Raw genomic sequence first — 5,565 nt, 5'->3', positions numbered from 1 at the left:
GTACCTTCTTCATGAGCCTTGTACTTATCTTCCAAAGCTTTCCACAATTCTCAAGCACTTTTTACCGACGCGTATAAGTCATAGAGACGATCCGAAAGAGAGTTTTTGATGTGGCCCAAGCAAAGATCTTCAGCTTCCTTACGGACAAGTCTTTGCTTTGCCAAATCTGCATCTGGGAGCTCTCCTGCCTCACGAGGAGGGTCATCAGGAATTGTAGGCAAGTCATGATCAAGGATATAGTAGAGTTTCAGCACAACTAGCATGAACTTAACCTTGTCCGCCCAGCGGGTATAGTTCTGACCATCGAATCTGTCCAACTTGACAAACTCTTAATTCATGAATCTCAGATTGGCTGTTGGTAGTTCAGAGTCCATTAGTACTGTTGATTAAAACACAAAAATAAAATCCTTTAAGATTGTTGAAAAATAATTCAATCAAATAGTTAATTTGGAAGTCTAAGTACTTGGAAATAACATATTTGTTAGTACCTTCTTCATGATCCTTGTACTTATCTTCCAAAGCTTTCCACAATTCTATAGCACTTTTTACCGGCGCGTATAAGTCATAGAGACGATCCAAAAGAGAGTTTTTGATGTGGCCCAGGCAAAGATCTTCAGCTTCTTCCTTACGGACAAGTCTTTGCTTTGCCAAATCTGCATCTGGGAGCTCTCCTGCCTCACGAGGAGGGTCATCATGAATTGCAGGCAAGTCAGGATCAAGGATATAGTAGAGTTTCAGCAAAACTAGCATGAACTTAACCTTGTCCGCCCAGCAGGTATAGTTCTGACCATCGAATCTGTCCAACTTGACAAACTCTTGATTCATGAATCTCAGATTGGCTGTTGGTAGTTCAGAGTCCATTAGTACTGTTGATTAAAACACAAAAATAAAATCCTTTAAGATTGTTGAAAAATAATTCAATCAAACAGTTAATTTATTAATTACCGAGTTATCGGCCAAACCAGTTTGTTCCAACTTGAGCAAACTGATTAAAGAAAGGTAGAAGGAGACTGTCCCATTGTCGGACGAATTTAAAGAACACTTAAAGTGCGCCTCAAACTTGACAAACTCTTGATTCATGAATCTCAGATTGGCTGTTGGTAGTTCAGAGTCCATTAGTACTGTTGATTAAAACACAAAAATAAAATCCTTTAAGATTGTTGAAAAATAATTCAATCAAACAGTTAATTTATTAATTACCGAGTTATCGGCCAAACCAGTTTGTTCCAACTTGAGCAAACTGATTAAAGAAAGGTAGAAGGAGACTGTCCCGTTGTCAGACGAATTTAAAGAACACCTAAAGTGCGCCTCAAACGCGACCATCCGCGAGCTCGCGGCTCGGCTCGGCTCGGCTCGCGTGTGGGCTTTACCCACTTCTCAACACATTTAACACTATGGAGGCCCATAAGGGGTAATCCCTTATAAACCACTCAAACTTCACTCACTCCACCGATGTGGGATGGAGGAAACATACCAACTTGTATGTTCCTCTTTAATATTTCCAACACATATATGAATGACATCACTTCTTTATCATCTGAACCTAAAATATCACTAAGAAACTTCTTCTCTTTTGTTTGATATCTAAGAAAAAGGACTGTTATGTTCATGTTAGTGGAGTTTGGAGGCTGAAATCAACAAGTTTGAGTTCAACAACTTGCTGTTGGTAAGAATTTATGTTTAACCTTCATTTTTTTCTAGCATGTTGTGATTTTTGAAGTAATTAGGCCTTGATGGTGTAGTCTTTATTGTGTTGTTTGTTTTTCACTAAAACCATTATCATCACTCTTTGTTAATGGACCAAGTAAAGTTCATGACCCGGACATTAAATTTTTAAGATTTAGTCATTTAGAAAATTCTGGATTTAAAGTTAGTAAAATATAGAAAGAACGGAAGCTTAACACTATTTAGCGTATTTCCTACAAATATAATATATTTTATTTTGAACTTGGAATTTTGTAGGTGATTATCAGGTGGCCTTTTCAAGCCTACAGCTCCGTTTATTTACCCAGTTGTCTTTTTAGGTGAGTTTCATGATCAGTATTCCCTTTATATATATATTTTTTTGGACCGGATACACACAAAATGAGTTTTAATGAGTTAACAAGTTTTAGTGGAGATAGTTCCTTTGATGTTTTTTAATGAAGTAGCAAATCTTATTTCTTTTAATCAACCAAGTCTTGAACTTTACATGTTTTCATCATCTATGTGGTATCTATTATTGTCGATTACATGTTTTCATCATCTATGTGGTTTCTATTATTGTCGATTGTGGAACTTTGCTTCAGCATATCACATTGTTCTTTTAGCGTATCTATCCAGAATTTACCAACTATAGAAGCAAATGTAATGGTGTTTGCAATGGAAATACCTAAGAAGTGTCATTGGTGTAAATTTACCTTTTTTGTTATTTAAATGAAGTTAGGCTTCACTATAAGAAGGGAATCATCTGAGTTTCTCCTGCTCCTGCCCAGCCTGTACTGTTAACTATGAATATTTAAACTTTATTATGTTTATGATATATGTATTTTATGTAGTAAACTATAAGAAATATTCGGATGTTATGTAACAAGTGGTGGGTCGGATCTTGAGCGGGTGATTTCAAACTGCTCAATGACAGTTATTGCCGCCAACACTACAAGAAAAGACCAGTTTTAGCGGCAACACCTTTAGCGGCGACAGGCTATCTGTCGCCGCTATTGGTCGATCCGCGTCAAACCCAACCCCAGCCGTTGATCATTATTCTGTTCTAACGGTTGGGGATTAAAGAGGCAATACCGGCGACGGGTTAGGGTTAATAGCGGCGACAATCTGTCTCCGCTAAAGGTAGGTGTCCCACTTTAATCCCCAGCCACACAAATCTTATCCTGGTTAACCCTGGTTAACCCAATACCGGCGACAAAAGGACCAGTAGCGGCGACAAGACGTCGCCGGTAAAAGTCTTTCCGTAAAGTCCCTATACAGCGCCATTTCTTCCCTCCTTCTTCACTTTTTCCCCCAAACTCTTCATCTTACCGCCGGAGAACCGCCTTTTTTCACCAAATCGGTTAGTTTAACTTGTTTTTTTGTTAAATCTCTTCTATATTTTGTTATCTACATGTTATAGACTTTAATTTTTGCTCGTTTTTGTGTATATTTATGTTTATGGAAGAAAATTCGGATCACCACCATCACCTCTCCGGTCACCACCATCACTTCTCCGGTCACCACCTCGTCTCCGCGGTCTATATCTACTTGAAAGCTTGAAATTACGGTTAGTTTTTATATGAGTTTTTTCAAAGTTTAGAAATTGTATAATTTTTTGTTTAGTTATGTAAATGTATATGTTAGAATATATGTATGTATGTAAATGTTTGTGAAAATGTATAATGTAGGTGTATTTGGTGAAAATGAGTATATGTAGGTGTATGTATTTGTGTTTGTAGGTGTATGTATGTGTATGTAGGTGTATGTAAAGATGTATATTTGTATGTAAATGAATTATTGTTTGTTTTGGTATGTAAATGTATAGTGTAGGTATATGTTAGTATGTCAAATGTATAATGTAGGTGTATTTGATGAAAATGTGTATATGAAAATCTATGTATTTGTGTATGTAGGTGTATGTAAGCATGTATGTGGGTATGTAAGTGTATGAATGAATGTATGTATGTAGGTGTATGTTAGTATGTTGGTGAAAAATGTGTATGTTAGTATGTATGTTTGTATAAAGTATAATGTAAGTGTATTTGGGGAAAATGTGTATATGAAAATCTATGTATTTGTGTATGTAGGTGTATGTAAGCATGTATGTGGGTATGTAAGTGTATGAATGAATGTATGTATGTAGGTGTATGTTAGTATGTTGGTGAAAAATGTGTATGTTAGTATGTATGTTTGTTTAAAGTATGCAAATGTGTGTGTAAGGATGCAAATGTGTAGGTTTGAAAAAAATGTTAAAGTTTGATAATTTGTATATTTGTGTTTAGGTTTTAAAACATTTATATTTAAATTTGACAAATATATCTTAGTTAGGAAATACCCTCTTTATATTAAAATCATCATTTAAAACATAACGGACATAGAAAATACCCGCCAATATTGAAATCATCATTTAAAACAAAAGGAACTATGAAAATACCCGCCCGAAATATAAACTATTATGAAGAACATTACGAGCTTAAAAATCGTGTCGGATATTGAATTCATCATTTCAAACATAACGAGCTAAGAAAATACCCAATCGAAATTGAAATCATGATTTAAAACATAACGTTCCGCCCAAAATTTAAAACAATCATTAAGAACATAACAAGCTTAAAAAACTGTGCCCGTGTTTGAATTAATCATTTTAAACATAACGAGCTTAGAAATACCCGCCCGAAATTGATTTAGAAATTAATTTCGGGTTGTCCCCGTTTATCTTGGGACTGCTTTTTGAATACTTTATCTCATTTAGGATGTGAATGTGTATTACATGATTGTTTGTTTAAGAAGGATTCGGTTATCATTTTCTCTTTGCTCCTCGGGAGCTAAGAGGAAATGCTGTCCAATTTTTCTTAAACAAACAATCATGTAATACACATTCACATTCACATTTGTAACTTTATAGGGATTATGTTTTCGGTATTGCTGATATTCGCTTATTTGATGGCCGATGTGGCCCCCTGGGGACATGGGGGTGACGGCGCTGGTGATCCACCGCTTCCTCCTGGTGGGATTCGTGGCACACACGAGACAGACGGTAAGTCTTTTACTAAATTATTTTGTAGTCCTTATATTTTATATATTATAAATGTTGTTACTAATTATTTTTGTTTTAATTGCAGCGGTTCCCCCAATGAAGGTTAGGGGGAAAGCTAAAAACGAGAAACTACGGCGTCTAGTAAAAGCGGGGGGGCCTGTGTCGCTTACGTTTGATCGACAGGTCACGTTTACCCCTGTTGGTAAATCAAGAGACATGTTTTCAAGGGAGGCCGGCTTGTATATGTGGCGGGCCATCCCGTTTGATAAAATTGGATGGGATGCTGTTGAACAACATTACAAGGATGTCGTCATGAACCACTTACGGGTAAATAAGTTATATGCATAAAATTTTATAGCACATGCAAATCTAATTTATATATGATATTTTAACTTTTTGGTTTAATTTGTAGGAAAATTTCAATCTTGATGAAGTGGAACATGATTATGACGCGAAAAACTTGAAGGGTGGTATAAGGACTGTGCTTATGAAGCGGTACAATGACCGCAAGTATGAAGCTAGACAATTATTTGATAGCAAGGGAGGTTACGATGATCTTGAGAGTGCAAGGGCATACCATCCCGCGGATATGCCCTATGAAAACTGGTTGAGAACCATCGAAGGTTTCCGGCAAGAAAATTATATTAAAAAAAGCAAGGCCAACAAAAAAGTACGCGACAAACAACAATTCCCATACCGTGGGGGGACATCTTTGTACGGTAGCACCGCCTATAAAAATGTAATGTTTTATGTATGTGTGCGTGTGTGTAAGCTTTTGTTTATTTAATGTCTAATCTAAATGTAATGTTAAACAGAATTTGGATTGGGTACCTACGTATGCT

At 36.3% G+C, this 5,565-nt stretch overlaps 1 long non-coding RNA gene across 1 annotated transcript; it reads left to right on the top strand.

Moving 5' to 3' along the window:
• The first annotated feature begins 2,963 nt into the window (after positions 1-2,963).
• LOC110917474 lies at positions 2,964-4,669 on the top strand. Its single transcript, XR_002580585.2, has 3 exons — positions 2,964-3,046; positions 3,152-3,253; positions 4,592-4,669. It is a non-coding gene; the product is annotated as an uncharacterized LOC110917474 (long non-coding RNA).
• The last annotated feature ends 896 nt before the right edge of the window (positions 4,670-5,565 follow it).

The sequence above is a fragment of the Helianthus annuus genome, chromosome 16 (genome assembly GCF_002127325.2).
Source record: "Helianthus annuus cultivar XRQ/B chromosome 16, HanXRQr2.0-SUNRISE, whole genome shotgun sequence".
Classification (NCBI taxonomy): Eukaryota; Viridiplantae; Streptophyta; class Magnoliopsida; order Asterales; family Asteraceae; genus Helianthus; species Helianthus annuus.
This window is presented reverse-complemented; position numbering and strand designations above follow the sequence as displayed.